The sequence below is a fragment of the Musca domestica genome, unplaced genomic scaffold (genome assembly GCF_030504385.1).
Source record: "Musca domestica strain aabys unplaced genomic scaffold, Musca_domestica.polishedcontigs.V.1.1 18, whole genome shotgun sequence".
In the NCBI taxonomy this organism is placed as follows: domain Eukaryota; kingdom Metazoa; phylum Arthropoda; class Insecta; order Diptera; family Muscidae; genus Musca; species Musca domestica.
This window is the reverse complement of record NW_026712238.1, coordinates 13,085,448-13,106,800: the sequence shown is the minus strand read 5'-3', so window position 1 is coordinate 13,106,800 and position 21,353 is coordinate 13,085,448. Positions and strand designations below refer to the sequence as shown.

Sequence of the window (21,353 nt, the reverse complement as noted above, 5' to 3'; positions counted from 1 at the left end):
AAAAAAATAATTGAAAGAAATGTGACTCATTGTAGTATGGAAGGTTCAACATTTGCATACAAATTACCAATTTACCATTTTCAGAATATCCTAAAACGTTAGAAATTATATTATACATATTATTATTTAACCATCACCAATAATTGTTAATACAAATATCTCCAATTCAAAGCTAAATCGTTTATAAAATGTTTTAATTCATTTAAAGATTTTTTTCAGTAAATATGTCTTTAATAAAAAGTTTTACGACAGTTGATTAACGTTAGCAGAGCAAGGTTTCGATCCTCGGACCTCTGGGTTATGGGCCCAGCACGCTTCCACTGCGCCACTCTGCTTACGAATATTCCGCTACTTACAAAAGTATGAGTTGATAAAATATGTGTAACTGTTATAATCCTTTTCAGGGATGTGTGTGGAAATCCTTGAAGTACTATTATATGGGTGATATACGAAGATGTGGATATGTAAAAGAAATTCTTATATCATACGATGTAGCACTAATTTCGAACTCCAAATACCAAATTTAAAAGAATTTCTGCAATAAGTGTAACACAAATTATCAAAATACCGAATATTTGGAGGTTGAGTTTTATGGGGTCTATACCAAAGCACAATTCCATACAAGGAAGTTTCCTACATACGATTAATTTACAGTGAACTCAGGTTAAATTTGTGATTGAATCAACCAAATAGCTTAAACTGGACCGATGTGGTCCTTAAATACATCTGAGAAAAATTTTATCAACCTATTTAATTTCGTTCGGAAGCTAGAGTGATTTCCGCGGACATGTCTAGATTGGCATATAATTTGAAGCTGATCAAGAATATAAGTACTTTGTGAAGACTAAAATATAAATATTGAGGAATTACAAAAGGAATGACAAAGTTAATATACCCTCCATGGTGGAGAAAGTAACTCCGCAAATCCGAAGGTCTGCTCTAAAAGTTCTGCATTGCATATTTTATACACACCACACTACAGAGTTGACCCACATTTAAAACGTTCTGCTTTAGGTATAAATATATATTTTCGGAGAACTATCTGAATCTGTGAACCTCAATATACTTTAAATATGAAGGTACAGCTATATCGGGACTACACCAATTTTTTTGAAGATATTATAATTTTTTTTTTTTTCAAACAAAAAGTGCAAATCATTGAGAATCCAACATTGTTAAATTAAAACATTTTCAGTAGGAAAGGTTGACTGAAACCTTCAAAATATTGAAAATCAAGAAATTCCGTTATATGGGGTATTATACCTTGAGGTGAACAGAAAATTTCCCTTTTCAATGCCACTCATCCTGATCATAATTCACATTTTTGTTCCAAATTATAACAGAATTACGGTATTATATGGAGAAGGCCAGATATTATTGTGGAGGGTATTAAAATCTAAATTTTTAGACTAGCTTGTTTACATGGCGAGCCGGTCTCTATATGCATTTAAGCATTTTGTATTGTTGTATTTTTAACCAGAACAGCAAAGCCACAATTTAATGCTGCAAAGTGCTACAAACAAAAATTACAATACACATGTCTTTCATTTGTTAAAAAGTTGGAATGCAGCCAAAAAATAGTGATTGCAGTAAGCCGTTGAAACACTATTTCTAAGAAGACACAATTTTCCTCGCCACTTAAAAGCCAGTTTGACCAAGCAATATCGAATCGTAGTCTGAAATAAGTCTATTTTATGGAAATCAAAAAAAAAAAATAAAAAAGTCTTTGTGGCCCATGGGGGGATCGAACCCGCGACCTTCGCGTTATTAGCACGACGCTCTAACCAACTGAGCTAATGGGCCGTACAACAGCTAGCATCAAATGTACACACAGCAACGTTTGCTGTCCATTACATTCCGACACACAAATTTAGTATAACAATTGAATTCATAGTTGCCATATGGCTCATGTAGGTAAGCACATCAAACTGTTATATGGCTAAGGTAAATGAAACACATTAGATGGCGCCTTAAAGTTTTTAATTTAAACCCAATTTCATTATGAAGAGACAATTACTAGATGGCGCTAAAAACTTTAAAAATGATTCAAATTGTAAAGACTGAAAAATTTTAAGACTTGGAAAACATTAAGGTGAGACTACATTGGAAGTGTTTTTTGTAACAAGTCATTGGCTGGCATTTTGGTAGAAGACCAAAGAGTTTAGGTTGACTTGGTTAAACTTCATCTTAAAGTCTTTTGTTCTTTTACGATAAAGTAAAAGTATTTTTACATTGACCTACATTCTTGTGCCAGCTCTATATCATTTCGCATTGGCTCTTTCCAATCAGCGTACGAAAAAAAACGAAACTATTGAAAAAGAAGTAAAAAACATTAATACCCTCCACCTAAGGGTAAAGAAAACATGTTTACATAAAAGTATCTGAATTCAAGCGTGTTTCACTTTAAACTTCATATACCAGTAAGACCTTTTGCATAATGCAGTTAAACTTATCAAAAAATCCGTAAAGTGAGTGAGGCCATACCAGAACACATGGTAGAAGAATATAGGTAGACGCATCGACACAGCTGCTGGGACAATGAACTGTCAAAGCAAATTTGGAATTGAAAATGTTGTATGAAAACTTATTTAAATTTGTAAAAACTGTTGAAAAACGAGTATTATAATATGCTCCGAATGACGTCGTATAAGAAAACATATAAAAATCTACTTATATTTGAAAAGAAATTAAAATTTTTTTGACATATCAATGCTCCCAAGCCTTGATGCATCTGTATTATTCTACCATGCCAGAACAGCAACCTCTATAGACAATTTTATTCTTCAAGAATTGTCATCTATCAAATCTTCTAAAATAACAAATTTAAAACAATTATGTGGGTAAATGTGACTAGGATTATCAAAATGCCGAATATCGGTGCGTATCGTTATATGTGCGCTATAGGAAAACGTGGAAATAAATAGTCAATGTGCTGCCACCGGGCTAGAACCTATTATGAACTAAAAATGTCAACTTTTATTAAAATATCGAATATCGGCAGGTACCATTATATGGGGCCTATACCAAAACATGGACCTACACATACAATGTTCCGCAACAGGAGCTAGAACTTATTATGACCCACAAATACCAATTTTTAGAACATTTCGTGGGAAGATTATTAAAACACCGAATATCGGGAGGTACCGTTAAATGGAGGCTATACCGAAATGTGGATCTATACATACAATGTTTCGCCACCGGAGCTAGAACCCAGCGTGGCCAACAAATTTTTAGACAAATCCGTGAAAAATGTGGAAAAAGTGGGGGCTATACCAAAACGTGGGTCTATACATACATGCTCCGGCGCCGGAGCTAGAACCCATTGCGGCCTATAAATTCCAACTTTTAGACAAATCCATGGAAAAATGTGTCAAAAACCAACAAAATACCGAATATCGAAAGGTACCGTTTCATTTTCAGTAGCAACCATGCTAAGTACAATACAAATTGTTGTGCTTAATTTTGAAGCTCTGCGCCAAATAATGTGGGCTGTATCGTGATTTCAACAGACAGACAGACCGACATCGTTAAATCGATTAATGGGGTCTACGATAAATATTTAGGGATATTACAAACGGAATGACAAAGTTAATATACCCACTTTTCCAAGGTGGAGGGTATAATGAATAAATGACAAAGAGAATTTTGCCGATGTACGCCTTTACAGTTCCTCGTCTTTGTATGAACTATCTTCAAGTATGAATATGGTGTATGAGCGTACCAAATTTTCTCATACCACATATATTACTATTATTTCATCATAAACAATTATTGTTAATACAAATATTTTTAATTCAAAGCTAAATCGCATTCAAAATTGATAAATTTATGTTACCAATTTTTCGATAAATATTTCTTTAATAAAAAGTTTTCCGACAGTTAATTAACGTTAGCAGAGCAAGGTTTCGATCCTCGGACCTCTGGGTTATGGGCCCAGCACGCTTCCACTGCGCCACTCTGCTTACGAATATTACGTTACTTACAACAGTATGAGTTGATAAAATATGCGTAACTGTTATAATCCTTTTCAAGGACACGACTTCACTGAAGAATTTTGTTAACCTTAAACCCCTACAAAAGGTTGTAAAATAAGCATGGCATAAGATTTGTTTTCCTCGTTCGAATTTTACAAAATTTAAGAGACCACAAATGATTTAACTATTTTTACTCCAAAATTAGTTTTAAAATATAGTCGCATGTTTTTGATTAACTGAACTGTTGGATAATTACTATCCCATTCAGACGTACTAGTTTTCCACCCTTTTCTTGTTAGTAGTTTTCTCGAACCATTTTACTATTATAAAGCTGTAAATTTGTGTGTAGTACTAAAAATAAGTACATGGCCCATGAGGGGATCGAACCCGCGACCTTCGCGTTATTAGCACGACGCTCTAACCAACTGAGCTAATGGGCCTACACCAATACGTTTATATGTAAAAATTCCGATTCGAATAGATTTGAACTCAATATTGCGAAAATGACATAGATATGGGAATCTCCGTTTTATTGGCACCAATGAAGAAATTAATTAAAAAAAATTGAATTTTATATTTCTGAGATGTAGAGAAGTAGAAAAAAATACAACAATTATTAATAATGTCGCAATTTAATGAAAATATGATATTATTGTTGCAAAATACTACGGTATCCCGAACAAACATGCCAACACTATTCAATATAATTTTATTTTAATTTGTATTTTAACAAGTAGATCTTTAGTTTGCTAAGTTGTTGTTGTCTTTTGCAGGAATTTTAAATTAAACAAAAGTTGATAAGAATTCCTACAAAATATGGAATAAACGGACCGACTTATTATTCAACGGCGTTTTAAATGCTTGTCAGCCTTGATTTCTATGCATTTGGCCGTTTGTGCAAAAACTTCAAATTGGCAACGCCATGACATGTTGACATATTGCATTGACAGCTGCACTAATAGTTTGCGCCAAATATCGATTGTTTGCGTCAAATTTGTGACATTTTTGTTTGTTTTGTTAAATTGCATTCTAATAAGATTTCGTGGTATTCAATTTTATATTAACATCAATTTAATGTGAAACACGGAATATGTTAAAGCGTTTGAAATTTGGAAAAGTTTTCGAAGAATGCAAATAAATTGTGAACAATACCAACTGAATTTTATGAATCCAATCATTTGTGATGACATTTTCCTATCACGAACTCAGGGACAAAAAGTTGATTAATGGATTTAACAAGATAATAAAGGAGAAAATTCAAATGGTATGTATATAAATACGTCGTCGATAGTATCTGCTTGTGTTTATAGTTGCATATTTCGTATTAGGAAAAACTGATATTTTCATCATGTCTTAATGCCGCACAATATCACCAACTAGTTTCCTTTCCTATAGCGTCTAACATGGAAAGAAGAGAATTTATAGGTCGGTGATAGAACCCATTTATCACCGGTGCCAGAACACGGATTTCTGTAGCTACCATAGTATATGAGTACTGTCCGATATTCGGTATGTTGACGATCACGGATTTCAATACATTGTAATAGTCGTCGGAAACTCCATAATGTATGTCATGCCCAGTGTGACCGCTGGAAATTTTCAAAAAGTATCACAAAAAGTATCATTTCTTAAAAAAAGTGGCACATATCATTTTAAATGGTGGCACAGAAAGTGGCACAATTTATTTCACATTTTATTTAAAGCAAGTAAAAAAGTTGTAAGTTCGACTGGGTCTAACTTTGAATACCCTCCACCATGTGGTAAAAATTTGGCAATTTTCACAAAAAATAAAATAGGTTAAAAATTCTGTTAAAATCTTAAAAATACGAATGTAGCCGTATATTAGGGCCTATACGACATCGTGGACCTGCATAGGCAAATTTTGTCATAAGCTATTATAATATTTAAATGCGAAACTTGAAAAAAATCTGTTTATAATGTAGCTAAAATAAATAAAATACCGAATTTAGGGAGGTGCATTGGGGTTATAAAACGTGGACCTGCACAGACAATTTCCCGGCATAGGCTGTAGTATCCATTACGAAGTTCAAATACAGAATTTGAAATAGTTCCCGTAAATAATGTCGCTAAAATCATCAAAATACCGAATATCGGGGTACCGTTATATAGGGGCTATAAGAAGACGTGAACCTACACAGACAATCTCCTGTCATATGCTTTAGTATCTATTACGAACTTCAAATACCAAGTTTGAAACAATTCCGATAAAAAATGTCGCTAAAATCATCCAAATGCCGAATACCGGGGGTAACGTTATATGGGGGCTATACGAAGACGTAGACCTGCACTTACTTCAACTTACTTTATTTCGTTCGGAAGCTTGAGTGATTTCCACAGACGAACAGACGGATAGACGGACAGACGGACGGACATTGATAAATCGACGTAGAATTTTATGCTGAGCAAGAATATATATACTTTGTGGGGTCTAAAATATATATTTCGAGGTGTTACAAACGGAATGACAAACTTAATATACCCTTCCTACTATGGTGGAGGGTATAAAAAAGGTGGCACAATGTATAAAAAAGTGGCACAAAAATTCAAAAAAGTGGCTCATTTAGGATCAAAATAAAAAAGTGGCACAAAGGTATCAAAGCCCAAAAAAAGTGGCAAAATTGATACTTTAGTGGCACAACGGTCACGCTGGTCATGCCTAATAGAAATAATGATATTATGTACCGGGTCTTAATGGTCAAAACTCCATTCGGGACAATTGGGGTTAAAGTAGTCACCTTCGTCCGTTTAGCCCAAATGAAGGGACCGATAAGGAGTAGTTATAAGATTTTAAACAATTTAAAATTGAAGATGGGAGCTATCCATCCACTCCTTGTATCCCATAAAGGTCCATAATCTGTAAGAAATATCGGATATAGTTAAAACCTCGCATGTCTTATTATTTTTGCCACAATTTGATCAGGTGCAAACATCTGCTATAATAACTTTCGGTAGTTCCTTCAAAAAGGACCAAAATTAAAAATAACTCTTATACAATGAGAACACACTTCCCATTACTAAAATGAAACTGATTGCGAAGATGGAATGTATGAGTACCACATTCAGCTCACACCCCAACAAAGGTCAAGTTTTATTCAAAATTAGTCCATTTTTCTGCATGGATATTTTGGAGGTACTTTCTTGTGCCACAAATGGAAAAAAATAAAAAAAAAAAAACAATGTCCGAACTGATTGAACATATATCCCTTGAATCAACCAATTGACATTGTATAAAATTTTATAAAATTATATGCATTAATTATATGCATATACATTTTAAATTACACTAGAGATCCCGAAAGCTATGACAATAATTACAATGTCCAAATGGAGCAAATTATTTTTTTAACCTTAATGAAACTATATTAACTTTGTCATTCCGTTTGTAAGTCCTTGAAATACTAATGTCAGTCAATTTAGCGATGTCCGTCAGTATTTTTGTTGTAATCACGCTATTTTTTAAAGGAATTGAGATGGAAGGCTAAATTTTTGCACACATGTGCATGTTAATTTCGTAAATGGGACATGTCCGTCCACGTTTTCGTATAGTCCCCATATAACGATACCTCCCAACATTCGGTATTTTTTCCTTGAAACGTCAAAATTACATAACTTGCTCATTTTCGAGATTGTTTTTCAAATTACACCGAGAACTTTTATTATTATTATTCTTTTACGAATATCTGATATTTCATAATGACTGTCCATCCATCCTTATCAGTAGTTATCTTATCACCCTTAGTAGTTGTTTTATAAAACAATTTAAGATCTAACCGACTTATAATATAAATATTGTTTTATTTTTCAGATGTCATGATGTCGGATGTAAGTAGACATTTTAATATTATTAATTTATAAATATAAATATTATTATCCAACATTCAATTTATATAAAATGTTATCTATTGATAACAAAAATAATCTCTTTATTTCGATAAGTGACCGAAGGTTAAATTTTTTTTGTCTATATCTCTTCAATTTATGCTAATGACTCTATCAACTGTAAGTGAATATTTATTGATTGCAACACTGTGGCCCATTAGCTCAGTTGGTTAGAGCATCGTGCTAATAACGCGAAGGTCGCGGGTTCGATCCCCTCATGGGCCAATTAATATTTTTAATATTCAAGATTTTAAAGGCATCGTGGTTTCTAAAAAGAAGAAATTCGAAATTTTTCCATTTCAAGGGACTAGTTTTTTTTTGTCGGTATGTTTGTATATAAATGTACAAAAACAATATTTGGCGAAGTTCCAATATATGGAAAAGATTTGCTGATTTAACGGAGATATTTACATACATATATATTATTTCAAAGATCATTGGTATTAAAAATGGACAATTCCAATTGAATTTCTTATTCAAGGCTTTAAAAAATATAATATTTTCCAAAAATGTATCCCTTATTAAAAAACTAACATCTGAGGACAGCATAAATTCCTTAGCATAACTCTTTATACCCTACACCATAAGGTGGCCAGGGTATTATGTCTTTGTGCATTTGTTTGTAACAGGCAAAAGGAAACGAGATAGACCCATAGTTCCTTTTTAATGATCCGCATGGAATCACATTTTGAGTCGATTTATGCATGTCCGTCCGTCTATCCGTGTATTTTTGTAAACAAAGTACAAGTCGCATTTATAGCCCGACCCAGATGAAATTGTGCCCAAGTCATTTGTTTGGCCCAAGGACGAACCCTATTGAAATTGGATATAATCGGTCAACATTTAGATAAAGCTCCCATATATATCTTCGTCCGATTTGCCTTTTGTTGTGCACTAAACGAGTAATGTCAGCCCAAATAGTACGGCCAAACGTGTAATGTCAGCCCAAATTGCACATACTACTACATTAGGCTTAAAAAAGTATGTCAAATCGATTCAGATATACGAAATCGCTTCAGATATAACTATAGCTCCCAGCCCGGTCCAGCCCGACTTTATAGTTTTTATTACTGGTCATTTTTATACCCTCCTCCTTGTGGCTACAGAGGGTATATACCCATCCATCATTTGATGTGGCCAAAATGTGCTAAGACACCACGTCGCTCTGGACGAAATCTATTTTCTAAATATTTCCAGTAGATTTGTCTGGCAAGTGCACACGGCAACGCTTGAAGGCAAAATCCGATTTGATCCAACCTTTATAAATGTTTATCAAATGAAGATTATCAAGATCGGGCCTCTCCGTCTCATATTTTCCCCACAAAAGTTCGAAATGCGAAAAGAATTATAGACATGAAAAGGAGCGTCCGATTTAGTTAGCCCTTCGCATATCGCAGTATTTATATCAGGCTGATATCATATATGAAAATGGACAAAATCGCCAATTTCTTTTGGTATCCAGCTAACAAAAGATTAACATTTTGAAAAATGGCTCGTTAACTGAACATATACCAATATTCCATTCGGCAAATATTGAAAAATTAGCTCGGTATAAAACCATTGAAATTCCAATATTCCAATAACTTACACCGCAACAGAAAGAAAATATACTCAAAAGAGTGAACTGTCGAATTTCGTTTTCTCCGCTCCGATGAGAAAACATTCGTTGTCCAGCAGTTTGTAAACAAACAAAATGATCGTGTTTACTTGCCAAAGAGGTTAGCTGAAAACCAGAACTCAAGCGCCGGTCATGGTGATGGTGTGGGCCGCCATAACAGCCGATGGTCGCTCTCCGCTCGTATTAATCGGACGTGGCATTACAATAAATGCCGAATATTATCGCGAAAATATTCTGAAGCGTGTATTAAAGCCTTGGGCACGCAAACATTTTGGCCGCAGACCTTGGACATTCCTTACAAAATGGGATTCCTCGTATCATTTCCAGCGCAAAATGGCCACCAAAATCTCCGGATACAAAATCGTTGGACTATAGTGTCTGGAGTATTTTGGAAAGCAAGATTGGCACTAAGAAATACCAAAGTGTCGATCACCTCAAGCAAGCGCTTCGCCGGAAATGGGCAAAAATACTGCAAAACAACATTCGGGCAGCGTGTGACGGTTTCATTGGCCGTTTAAAGGCTATAATTCGTGCAAAGGTGACCAATTCGAACCAATCTAAACTTATTCTAAAATTTTATGCTATTTCCGACATTTGTTGCCTTTATTCAATTTTTTATCTCACCCTGTATATTTTAGGTTTTACTTTTAACTAGAAGAGTTAAGTTACATTATTTTCCGTTGAAATCATTTTTTTTTTTCGAATTTTCAAAAGTTTTTTTCCAATTTTTGCATCACTCTATTACACAGCTAAGAACTATAAGGCAGCTGAATATATTCTCAATATTTAATTATCGGAATACCGCATAAAAGTAATAAGATTTAAATTCGATGTAATAGATATAGAAACAAGATTTATATGCCCGGCTAGCTCAGTCGGTAGAGCATGAGACTCTTAATCTCAGGGTCGTGGGTTCGAGCCCCACGTTGGGCGCACGTTCTTTTTTCATCCTCTAAGAATTTTGTTACTAAATTTTATCATTTACAAATCGTACAATGCAAAAATACACATATTTCACATGGCCCATTAGCTCAGTTGGTTAGAGCGTCGTGCTAATAACGCGAAGGTCGCGGGTTCGATCCCCTCATGGGCCACATAATTGAATCTTTTGATGATCGTGGAACATCAAAATTATGTCCTTAAGTTTCTGTACCAAAATTGCAAAGTATACATCTGATGTTCAGTATTCAAAATACAAAAGAGGAAGATAATTAAGCCATGAACCCATCGAAAATATTCCAGTGCGGGGCCAAATCCTAAAAATACACAAAAAATGCTTAATGTGCTTAAAAATAATTCCTGAAAAATTCCCTGAAAGTCCTGAAAATCTTCTTCAAATTGCACTATTATATCTAGTGCTGAGTTTTTTTTTTTTTTTGCTGTACTTTTTCCTAAAAATATGTGAAGATTGAATAGATCTTATATTTCTCATCTCACGATCGCCTGAATTTCTTTCGTAGAAACCTGGTAAAGGAATTTTCCTTTAATTCTGTAAAAACGTTGAAGCAATATGCCCGGCTAGCTCAGTCGGTAGAGCATGAGACTCTTAATCTCAGGGTCGTGGGTTCGAGCCCCACGTTGGGCGCACGTTCTTTTTTCATCCTCTAAGAATTTTGTTACTAAATTTTATCATTTACAAATCGTACAATGCAAAAATACACATATTTCACATGGCCCATTAGCTCAGTTGGTTAGAGCGTCGTGCTAATAACGCGAAGGTCGCGGGTTCGATCCCCTCATGGGCCAATGTAACATTTTTGTTCTAAGGGTGTAAATGAAAACTAAGTGAGGAAATTGGGAGAGTAGTGGGATAGACGTATGAATGGGGAATGAATGTATATCGGCTCGTTTATTCGATCGGATATATACCATAATGAAAATTTACTACAAGTAGTGCTGGGTGAAATATTGATCACAAAGAAAGAGAGAGGCCACCCTAATAACTGTGTGTATAAATACGTATGCACATGGGTCGATCATTGAAAACTTCGAAAAGCAGATTTGTTTAAATTCTCGGCATAAATTTTAAAAGAGAAGGTTGTTGTTTACCTCCACTTTTTAGGTGTCCTTCCATACCAGATATTCTCCTAACGTTTTTATTTACAACTTAATCATCTTGGATAAATGCCATCCAAAAAAATGAGGTCTTTTGCTAATGAAGATCCAAAATTTATTGTTATTAGTGATATTATTAAAACTGAAACATTTTGGGAAATATATTATTGATAAACTTTTAAAAGATTTTTCCAATTAGAATAAATTTTTTTTTCCAAAAATAAAAAAAAAAACATTCAGAGAAGTTTGTAAAATGTATCCGTTCAATAGAATACCAGTAAGTGATCGCATCGGCCTAACATAAATTGAAGATAACAGAACATTTCTCTTAACAAAATGGAACCATTGGTTACAATAATAAACGTCACATAATTAACCCTCTACATGCCCGGCTAGCTCAGTCGGTAGAGCATGAGACTCTTAATCTCAGGGTCGTGGGTTCGAGCCCCACGTTGGGCGCAATGTAATTTTTGCCATCTGTTTAGAAATTTGTGTGAGTGGCAAATATATAACATAACATATTTAATATGTGTTAATTTGTACTTTCAATAAATATTTTCCTCATGTAAAATTCACAAGGTCTCCATTACCAACAAGTTTTTATACCCTACAGTTGAGGGTATTATAAGTTTGATTGGTCCAAAAAGTATGTAACACCTCGTAAGATTGGTTTCCCACATAGGAAAATATATATGGATCTTCCAAACTCGCCGAGCTGAGTCAATCTAGCTTTGTATGTCCATCCGTCCGTCTGTCCATGTTAATTTGTAATCACTCTACAGGTCGCAATTATGTCCCGATCTTAACGAAACTTAGAATGAAGGTGGGGCTAGGGCCAGAATAGAAGCTTATTGCTTTTGGAGATGATCGCATATTATTTAGGGGTTGAAATGGACCAAAAACTGAAAAAAATCCTTATTTTGCAGTTTGCTCTATAAGCCACAATTCCGAACCAATCGACGCGAAAATTTACAAGGAGTTATAATTTAGGACTGGGCAGAATTTGGGCTGCCATCGGACAATATCTAGCGGGTAAAATAGACCCTAACTGTTATGTAAGGAAATAAGAATATTTACACTAAACCGCGAATATTTTTAGTCCCATTCAAATCACAAATACATGAGAAGAAGGTCCCTTCTGACCATTAAAGTGATGCTGAGAGCCAAGAAATCGGATATATAGCAAAATAGGTATAATATATATGTAAAAGAATAGATCTTAATTATTATGCTTATATGTCAAGAACTGCTGTGCCGATTTTCACAATTTCCCATCAATTCGGAATGAGCTCTTGCCAGAAACGGAAAAAATCTAAGAAAATCGCGGAAAATACAGCAATAAAACGGTGAATATCTTTTGTTCAACTTTTTTTCAATTTTTGTCATATTTTTTATCACGTGGGTTTTTTTTTAATTTCACTTACAATTTTGAAAAGTAAATTTTTAAATTTTTACACCCTGCAACACTACATTTTGAGGGTATTATATGCATGTCGATCCTTACGAAATCCCTATTATTTTAAACCCTATTATTTTGAAGATTTAGGGGTTCAAATGGATTAAAAATTTAAAATTTTTCTAATTTTGTAGTCGCTCTATAGACAATAATTGAAAAATAATCGATACGGAATTTCGCATCAGAAGAGAATTAGGGACAGGGACATTATTTCAAAAACAAAATCTACCTAAATGGGTTTCGACATAAGGGGACTTCGAACAAATTGCAGTGTTGTAGGGAATCACATGGTCGGCCCCGCAGGACTATAGCCTTTGCTTACTTGTTTTTATATTAGTTATGAACATTCATTGCTTTGTTTGTATAAATACTTGTTCCATATGGCCCATTAGCTCAGTTGGTTAGAGCGTCGTGCTAATAACGCGAAGGTCGCGGGTTCGATCCCCTCATGGGCCAACTAATCATTTTAGACGTGCAAAGAAAATTTAAGGGACTAATGAAATTAATCCTTCAGACTTAAAATTTACTATACCCACGATTTTTTTCTACTAAAACTAATTTTCATCAAGTTTCGCTCGAACTTCCGTTCACACATCTATTTCTTTCTGATTGGTTTACATTGTCACATGTTGCATTCAATATTATTTACATTTTTTATTTGAATTGTTTCGTCATCTTTTAGGACTTTAAGATCTGAATTAAAACGTTAGCGTGTAAACTTTTGCAAAGGGTCGTTCTTAGAAGACTTAGCTGTCGAATTCAAAATAGAAAATATATGGCTCAGATAGGTTAAAGTTTTGGGAATTCCAAGGATTCTCACATTTGAAAACATGTAGAGCATCCGGTGTGGGTTATATGCCCGGCTAGCTCAGTCGGTAGAGCATGAGACTCTTAATCTCAGGGTCGTGGGTTCGAGCCCCACGTTGGGCGCATTGTTCTTTTTATAATTACTGGAATTTTTAGAGGTGGCTAAAAAACTCCAGGATAAAGGACCTAGGATTCGTATCAATATAGGCCCATTAGCTCAGTTGGTTAGAGCGTCGAGTTAATAACGCGAAGGTCGCGGGTTCGATCCCCTCATGGGCCAAAAAATCTATTTTTAACCAATGATCTCCTAAAATTGTATTCAAGTTTAGATGTATTGCATAATTTTGGGTAATGAAATATAAGTTTGTTAAAATTTAAATAAGTTCTGCAGAAGTTACGATGAAATAAAAATACACAGTATTGGTCTTGTAATTGGTACACTTCCTTGTCAAATAGTTTATACAATATGCTTGGAGTTTTTGCTATAGTTCTTGGTATTTAAATATTTATGCTTGATGAGTCACTTAAATTTTGAGACACACATAGGTTTGTTAAATTTTCAAAATTAGTTGAAAGGTGTAGAGCCAGTCCAAACAAATTCTAGCCTCTACAGTGTTCAGTGAAAAAACATCTTATCAATATTAACATGGAAAGAATAAATCAGATGTCAGAGTAGGATAATGACCTTTTTCGATGTTTTTCACGACGTACTATCCAGAATGATCTGAGTTGTTCAAGACCAAGGAGGTGACAAGCTGAATCTATTTTGTAATCACATTGGGATTATTAAAACACCAAAAAGTTTCACCAGTGTCCAATTGAAGGCTCCGATACAAACTTGGCTATTTGGCGAAGTTAAGGTGGGAATATATAAAGCGCTTATTTGGCTGGCTTAAGTCATCGGCTGGCTTCTTCGTTGAACAAAGGAGTTTTAGGTTGACTTAGTTAGTTAGCCGGCTCCTTTTTTATTTCCGAAGAAGCCAGACGATGACTTAAACCAGCCAAATAAGCGCTTTATGTATTCTCACCCTTACCGTTTGCCAACGGACCTCTTCTAAGTATGTAATGTTAAACCGGTCAATGAACCGATACCAGGGAACGGTGGTGAGTAGAATCAATAATATCCGGAATTTTAAAATACTCAAACACATGATACGATCGGGACTATTGGAATATTCATGGCATTCACCTTTGTCTCATTTGAGTATTAGAAAGCATAATTTTTATTGAAATGTTTGAGGACATATGCTCGGCTAGCTCAGTCGGTAGAGCATGACACTCTTAATCTCAGGGTCGTGGGTTCGAGCCCCACGTTGGGCGCACATTCTTTTTACACAATTTAAGAATCTTGTTCTTATTTTCGGATTTTCTAGAATATGAAAAGCACATTTGTCATATGGCCCATTAGCTCAGTTGGTTAGAGCGTCGCGGGTTCGATCCCCTCATGGGCCAGAAATACATTTTTGAGCAAGTTATTTGCAGAGAATTATAATCTACGTATTGAGAGTCGCCGTTGGTGTTAGAAGTCAACATGTCTAGATCGCCATAAAAGCATACGAACCAAATAATGTTAAAATAGCGCCCTCTATTGATATTGGACAATTTTCCCTTTGTCAAACATGCGTATTTGAAGTGCATACTTTTAGGTGAGAAAAAGACTACAGAATACGGAAATAGTCATTTGCTTTACAAATATTTTAAATAGTTCCGATAAATATCTAAAATTAAAATTTCGAAAATAAAAAAAATTGTGTTTAAAATCTTTGCATTTCTCATAAGTTCAGGTATCAAATTTTCAAATTCGATGTCTAACCAATTGGGTTAATCAAAGTTAACATTTTAATTGAAACAGTTGGGGTCCCTATTATTTTTGGTTAGTTGTTTCTATCGAAATTTAATCAAGCGAGAAAGGGATCTCCGTTTTAAAAGGATCGTCGTTAAAACCTGGCCCAAGACATGGAAGAAAGCAATAAATATAATAGACAATATGCAACCGATCAACATATGCCCGGCTAGCTCAGTCGGTAGAGCATGAGACTCTTAATCTCAGGGTCGTGGGTTCGAGCCCCACGTTGGGCGCAGTCAACTTTTTATGTCTCTTCTTTTCCGTTTTATAATGATAACATATACATATAAAGTTTGTGGCACATGTGGCCCATTAGCTCAGTTGGTTAGAGCGTCGTGCTAATAACGCGAAGGTCGCGGGTTCGATCCCCTCATGGGCCAGAAATAAGTTTTTGTGCATATTAGTTGCAGAAAATTGTAATATTTGTATTGAGAATCGCTGCTGGTATTAGAATTCAACAGATCTAGATCGCCATAAAAACAAACGATCCAAATAATGTAAAACTAGCGCCATCTATTGGTGTTGGGTAATTTTCCCTTTGTCAAACATGCGTATTTGAAGTGCATACTTTTAGGTGACAAAAAGACTACGGAATACGGAAATAGTCCTTTGTTTTGCGGTAGCACATATTTTAACTGGGTTCCGATATATTTCCAAAATTAAGTTAAATGTGTTGGACTTATGTTTTTAAACATAATTTGGCTTTAAAACCTTATGAGTCCAGATACTAAATTTTCGAATTCGATATCGAACAAATTGTATGTGTTAAGGTTGGTAAAATTAAAAAAATGTTGATGGAAACAGCTAAGGTCTCTCTTATTTTCTGTTCGTTGTTTCTATCGAAATTTAATAAAGCTAGAATGGGATTGACGTTCTAAATGGATCATCGTTCGAACCTGGATCAATACAGTGAACAAAACAATAAATGTAATAGATAATATGCAGCCGATCGGCATATGCCCGGCTAGCTCAGTCGGTAGAGCATGAGACTCTTAATCTCAGGGTCGTGGGTTCGAGCCCCACGTTGGGCGCAGTCAACTTTTTTATGTCTCTTCTTTTACATTTTATAATGATAAAATATACATATAAACACATATTAGAAGATTGTGGCACATATGGCCCATTAGCTCAGTTGGTTAGAGCGTCGTGCTAATAACGCGAAGGTCGCGGGTTCGATCCCCTCATGGGCCAGGAGTAACTTCTTGAAACATCAAGTGTGATGTTAAACGAGCGCCATCTGTTGATGTTGGAAACATTTTGAATTGCTAAAGAAACATTGTTTGATTTGTATACTTTTAGGCGACGGAAACATTGCTATGCGGTAGAAAATATTTCACAGGACGCCAATTTTAACAAGTTTTTATACGATCATCAAGAACTGCAAAATGGGTTAAGTTTCAGGTGTGCGAAAAATGGAAACAAAATTTGCTTTTAATAGCTACCGAATTCTCGAAGATTTTGCGCATTTTCGGTTGATAATTTTTTTTGTTGGAAACAACTGGAATTTATATCCATCTTAAATTTACATATTCACTTTCATTTCGATTGGAATTTTTTCGATATTGAATGGCTCCTCTGATCTGATCATGTAGATCACTATTAAAACCAAGTTTAATATAATAGACAATTAGCAAACGGTTAGCATATGCCCGGCTAGCTCAGTCGGTAGAGCATGAGACTCTTAATCTCAGGGTCGTGGGTTCGAGCCCCACGTTGGGCGCATTTCTCTTTTTTTTTAATTGCTTGTAGATATTAATAGTTGGATATTGAAGGATTTAAAAGTCCTTTGACATATGGCCCATTAGCTCAGTTGGTTAGAGCGTCGTGCTAATAACGCGAAGGTCGCGGGTTCGATCCCCTCATGGGCCAACATTGTTTTTTTCATATGCCATTAAAGAATGTCTGCTGCTGTTGTTGTATACAAAATGCAGGAGGAATCATTTAACACCAGAATTTCAGAGTAAATGCATCAAATTGAAAGATACGTTTGGGGTATCTGAAGTGGATGCCCAGGAGGATATATGCTATATATTGTTGATAATCAATTAGGCAAGCAGGAAAATCGCATGTAGTTCACATAGTTTACACCTCTTTACAATACACCAGCAAGTCCTCTTCGATGGAGTTGAATCCATAGAATATTCTATCCCACCACAACACATTGATTTCCATTAAGACGACTTCTGAACTACATATTTCAATAACATTCTTAAATGACTAATATACAGAAAAGAGGTTAATGTTCTATTATCTTAAATTCTATGTTTTTACACTATCCACCATACATAGTATGGATGTCATATTAAGTTCGTCATTCCGTTTGTAACTCATCGAAATAATAAAAAAAATAATAAGACGTAACAAAGTATCTATATTCTTGATCAGCGTAAACTTCTAAGAGGATTTAGCCCTGTCTGTCGGTTTGTTGTAATTACGCTAGAATCAAAACGAATAAATATAGCAAGGTAAAATTTTGCACATATCAGTCTTTGTCTGCAGGAAAGTTAAGTTCGAAGATGGGCTATATCGGTCCACGATAATGGTATGGCCCCCATATAACTGTGCCCCCCGATATTCGGTATTTTGATGATTGTGGTCCAATTTGTCAATAAAATTGTCTGAAAATCTACACAAGGAGTTCCTTCTGAGTACTTTACCCCCTGGATGAGTATTGTCTATATAGGTTCACGATATCGTATATCCCACATATAACTCTACCCCATGATATTCCATATTTTCACTTTTTTAGGTGCGGAATTTTTTCAAATTTCGTATTTAGAATTTTTAATGGGTACTACAGTCTATGACAAAAAATTGCTTATGCAGGCCCATGTTTTTGTATAGCCTAAATATAACGGTACCTCCCAATATTCAGTATTTTGATGATATTAGCGACATTATTCACCGAAGTCGTTTCAAATTTCGTATTTAGAGTTCGCAATGGGAACTACTGTGTATGCCAGAAAATCGTCTATTCAGGTCCAGGTCTTCGCATAGGCCCCATATATCAGTACCTCCCTATATTCAGTATTAAGACGATTTTAGGTACAACATTCACCGACATTTTTTGATATTTCGTATTTGAAGTTCCTAATAGGTACTACAGCTATGCAGGTTTTTTCAAGTTTCGTATTTGATTATTGTAATGGCTTATGACAAAAAGTTGTCTATGCAAGTCCATATCTTTGTATAGACCCCAAAAATTAACGGCTATATTCGGTATTTTTAAGATTTTTTTATTGTTAACAGAATTGTTAACGGTTTTTTTTTTTGAAAATTTCCAAATTCGTTCCAATCGGTGGAGAGTATTCAAAGTTCGGCTCGGCCGAACATATTCCTTTTTTACTTGTTTTATTTGAAGTGTCAATATTTTAAAGCAGATGGCCAAGGAAATGCCGGATCAACAGCTAGTAGATCAAGAGCTAAAAACTACGGAATCTAACAGATCTAACTTATTAATTATAAATTCAATTATACTATTTTAAATAGGGTTTTAATAAAAATATATATGTGACACATTTACATATACCACTTAAATAAATAATTTTTGTTTCAAGTTTTATAGACATACTTCAACCCAAAAATATGACCACATGGCCACCAAAAACCGGAATGGAATTGATTATTATAATCTGTAATAGTTTTAAAATGACAAGTTATTGTTTTAGGCTTAATGTGTGTATGGATAGCAGCGGTGAAACCAAAATTGTAATTTATTAATTCAAACATACTACAATTATTTGTCTATGAAAACAATTGGATATGGGCGATTCTCTACGCAATGTGTTAGATCGATATGCTTAAACCACATGTTCATAGCTGATACAAGATCAGAAGAAGGGAAGGAATTTTTATGACATCGACATTTCGGCATATGCCCGGCTAGCTCAGTCGGTAGAGCATGAGACTCTTAATCTCAGGGTCGTGGGTTCGAGCCCCACGTTGGGCGCAGCACAATTTTTTTCATTATTTATGGAATTCTTTTTATATCTGGCTCTGGTCCAGCTGCGTTGTTAATTTGTAAATTTCAACCTCGATTTGTAAATTATTTCAGAAAGTGCTCACTAATTTGGTGATTTCGTTTTATCCAGCTCGTCTGTGAAATTAACCCACACGAAACTAAGTCTAAATTCTTGTCATGAATTTGACCTTAAATATAATATACGCACGCAGAATGTTGGAATAATCATCACTTAAAAGGGATCTAACTTAAAAGTGATCTAAAGCTTTTTGTTTTTAAAAATAATGTTTTAAAGAAGTATCTAATTCGAAGAAGGAAGGAAGGAAACTTTGTGTTTTCAAATTTTAAAATTAATTTATTTTGCTACATCGGCCCATTAGCTCAGTTGGTTAGAGCGTCGTGCTAATAACGCGAAGGTCGCGGCGATATAAAGGAATAATCTTAATCCTTTAATCTCAAAATATACCATACACGGAGTATCTCCTCTACTTATCTCGAGTCTCATCTTGTCGTCTGTGCATGCAACTACTTCTGACTGATCGGTTCTTATAATTTTTAATCAATTTTTGATGGATTTTCATTTGGAGATTTCCTGTTGGCTCTGGCTTTTCGATTTTTGCGGCTATGAATAAAACTAATTTTGTATAGGGATAACATTTTATTGAATATCTAACTAATGGGTTCGATAATATACATTTCGGGAAACCTATGGGTTTAAATTTTTGGCAGATTACAGAATCCTTGCCTCCGAAGACCCCCTCTGCTCTGGACCATAGTGGTAAACATTTTTTGATGTGCACCCAATTTGATTTGAAACCTTAAAAATTAATTTTGGCCCATGAGGGGATCGAACCCGCGACCTTCGCGTTATTAGCACGACGCTCTAACCAACTGAGCTAATGGGCCCATGTTAACATGAGTTCTATATATTTTCTCATGCCCCGTTTAATTTGTAACCATACATAAAACATGAAAAAAAAAAAAACGAAGTGCGCCCAACGTGGGGCTCGAACCCACGACCCTGAGATTAAGAGTCTCATGCTCTACCGACTGAGCTAGCCGGGCATATAGTTCTCGCCAAGTTATCTATATTTTTGCTTCCGGATGCAAGGATCTTGTAACTTGTCAAAACATTAACTCATAGGTGGCAAATTTGTATTTTTAAACGCAGAAACTAGGACTTCAAAACAAAAAAAAAATTAAGAATTTCGGGGTGAATTGATATGTAAGTTCTTATCGGCAATAGTACTAGGAGGATTCAGAATAAGCTGTTAATTGTTGTTGATCACTTCTTTCAGTCTGGTCTTTCATTTCCCCATCATTAATTGAAAATTATATTATCAAAGAGGATTCCTCTATTCAGTGTTTGATTTCTATTGGGTTCAATTATTGGCAGGTATCCGTTTATTGATACCTTGAGATTTGGTCTGTAGATCAGACATTTTTTTCAAAAGTTATCATTTTGGAGTTTTTTTGAAGATACACCAAGCATATCGCTCTAAAATTCAGTGCTCATTATACCCTACAACACTATGTGTTGGGGGTATTATAAGTTTGATTGGGCCAAAAATTATGTAACACCACGAAATATTCGTTTCCCATATAGGAAAGTATATATGGATCTTCCTATCTCGCCGAGCTGAGTCGATCTAGTTATGTATGTCCGTCCGTCTGTCCATGTTATTTTGTAATCATTCTACAGGTCGCAATTATGGTCCGATCTTCACAAAATT

General features: G+C 34.9%; 23 non-coding genes across 23 annotated transcripts; 17 read left to right on the top strand and 6 right to left on the bottom strand.

Annotated features, from left to right (window-relative positions):
- Window positions 1-263: 263 nt before the first annotated feature.
- TRNAM-CAU (transfer RNA methionine (anticodon CAU)) lies at window positions 264-335 on the bottom strand. Its single transcript has one exon. It is a non-coding gene; the product is annotated as a tRNA-Met (tRNA).
- A 1,394-nt stretch (window positions 336-1,729) lies between these two features.
- Window positions 1,730-1,803, bottom strand: TRNAI-AAU (transfer RNA isoleucine (anticodon AAU)). Its single transcript has one exon. It is a non-coding gene; the product is annotated as a tRNA-Ile (tRNA).
- Window positions 1,804-3,893: 2,090 nt separating this feature from the next.
- TRNAM-CAU (transfer RNA methionine (anticodon CAU)) lies at window positions 3,894-3,965 on the bottom strand. Its single transcript has one exon. It is a non-coding gene; the product is annotated as a tRNA-Met (tRNA).
- A 378-nt stretch (window positions 3,966-4,343) lies between these two features.
- On the bottom strand, window positions 4,344-4,417 carry TRNAI-AAU (transfer RNA isoleucine (anticodon AAU)). Its single transcript has one exon. It is a non-coding gene; the product is annotated as a tRNA-Ile (tRNA).
- A 3,611-nt stretch (window positions 4,418-8,028) lies between these two features.
- On the top strand, window positions 8,029-8,102 carry TRNAI-AAU (transfer RNA isoleucine (anticodon AAU)). The gene has a single exon. It is a non-coding gene; the product is annotated as a tRNA-Ile (tRNA).
- Window positions 8,103-10,355: 2,253 nt separating this feature from the next.
- Window positions 10,356-10,428, top strand: TRNAK-CUU (transfer RNA lysine (anticodon CUU)). Its single transcript has one exon. It is a non-coding gene; the product is annotated as a tRNA-Lys (tRNA).
- Window positions 10,429-10,515: 87 nt separating this feature from the next.
- Window positions 10,516-10,589, top strand: TRNAI-AAU (transfer RNA isoleucine (anticodon AAU)). Its single transcript has one exon. It is a non-coding gene; the product is annotated as a tRNA-Ile (tRNA).
- A 418-nt stretch (window positions 10,590-11,007) lies between these two features.
- TRNAK-CUU (transfer RNA lysine (anticodon CUU)) lies at window positions 11,008-11,080 on the top strand. Its single transcript has one exon. It is a non-coding gene; the product is annotated as a tRNA-Lys (tRNA).
- An 87-nt stretch (window positions 11,081-11,167) lies between these two features.
- On the top strand, window positions 11,168-11,241 carry TRNAI-AAU (transfer RNA isoleucine (anticodon AAU)). Its single transcript has one exon. It is a non-coding gene; the product is annotated as a tRNA-Ile (tRNA).
- Window positions 11,242-11,936: 695 nt separating this feature from the next.
- TRNAK-CUU (transfer RNA lysine (anticodon CUU)) lies at window positions 11,937-12,009 on the top strand. The gene has a single exon. It is a non-coding gene; the product is annotated as a tRNA-Lys (tRNA).
- Window positions 12,010-13,388: 1,379 nt separating this feature from the next.
- TRNAI-AAU (transfer RNA isoleucine (anticodon AAU)) lies at window positions 13,389-13,462 on the top strand. The gene has a single exon. It is a non-coding gene; the product is annotated as a tRNA-Ile (tRNA).
- Window positions 13,463-13,863: 401 nt separating this feature from the next.
- Window positions 13,864-13,936, top strand: TRNAK-CUU (transfer RNA lysine (anticodon CUU)). Its single transcript has one exon. It is a non-coding gene; the product is annotated as a tRNA-Lys (tRNA).
- An 83-nt stretch (window positions 13,937-14,019) lies between these two features.
- On the top strand, window positions 14,020-14,093 carry TRNAI-AAU (transfer RNA isoleucine (anticodon AAU)). Its single transcript has one exon. It is a non-coding gene; the product is annotated as a tRNA-Ile (tRNA).
- A 967-nt stretch (window positions 14,094-15,060) lies between these two features.
- On the top strand, window positions 15,061-15,133 carry TRNAK-CUU (transfer RNA lysine (anticodon CUU)). The gene has a single exon. It is a non-coding gene; the product is annotated as a tRNA-Lys (tRNA).
- A 686-nt stretch (window positions 15,134-15,819) lies between these two features.
- TRNAK-CUU (transfer RNA lysine (anticodon CUU)) lies at window positions 15,820-15,892 on the top strand. The gene has a single exon. It is a non-coding gene; the product is annotated as a tRNA-Lys (tRNA).
- Window positions 15,893-15,965: 73 nt separating this feature from the next.
- On the top strand, window positions 15,966-16,039 carry TRNAI-AAU (transfer RNA isoleucine (anticodon AAU)). The gene has a single exon. It is a non-coding gene; the product is annotated as a tRNA-Ile (tRNA).
- Window positions 16,040-16,617: 578 nt separating this feature from the next.
- TRNAK-CUU (transfer RNA lysine (anticodon CUU)) lies at window positions 16,618-16,690 on the top strand. The gene has a single exon. It is a non-coding gene; the product is annotated as a tRNA-Lys (tRNA).
- Window positions 16,691-16,776: 86 nt separating this feature from the next.
- On the top strand, window positions 16,777-16,850 carry TRNAI-AAU (transfer RNA isoleucine (anticodon AAU)). The gene has a single exon. It is a non-coding gene; the product is annotated as a tRNA-Ile (tRNA).
- Window positions 16,851-17,306: 456 nt separating this feature from the next.
- TRNAK-CUU (transfer RNA lysine (anticodon CUU)) lies at window positions 17,307-17,379 on the top strand. The gene has a single exon. It is a non-coding gene; the product is annotated as a tRNA-Lys (tRNA).
- A 75-nt stretch (window positions 17,380-17,454) lies between these two features.
- TRNAI-AAU (transfer RNA isoleucine (anticodon AAU)) lies at window positions 17,455-17,528 on the top strand. Its single transcript has one exon. It is a non-coding gene; the product is annotated as a tRNA-Ile (tRNA).
- A 2,007-nt stretch (window positions 17,529-19,535) lies between these two features.
- TRNAK-CUU (transfer RNA lysine (anticodon CUU)) lies at window positions 19,536-19,608 on the top strand. The gene has a single exon. It is a non-coding gene; the product is annotated as a tRNA-Lys (tRNA).
- Window positions 19,609-20,452: 844 nt separating this feature from the next.
- TRNAI-AAU (transfer RNA isoleucine (anticodon AAU)) lies at window positions 20,453-20,526 on the bottom strand. The gene has a single exon. It is a non-coding gene; the product is annotated as a tRNA-Ile (tRNA).
- Window positions 20,527-20,612: 86 nt separating this feature from the next.
- TRNAK-CUU (transfer RNA lysine (anticodon CUU)) lies at window positions 20,613-20,685 on the bottom strand. The gene has a single exon. It is a non-coding gene; the product is annotated as a tRNA-Lys (tRNA).
- Between the last annotated feature and the right edge of the window lie 668 nt (window positions 20,686-21,353).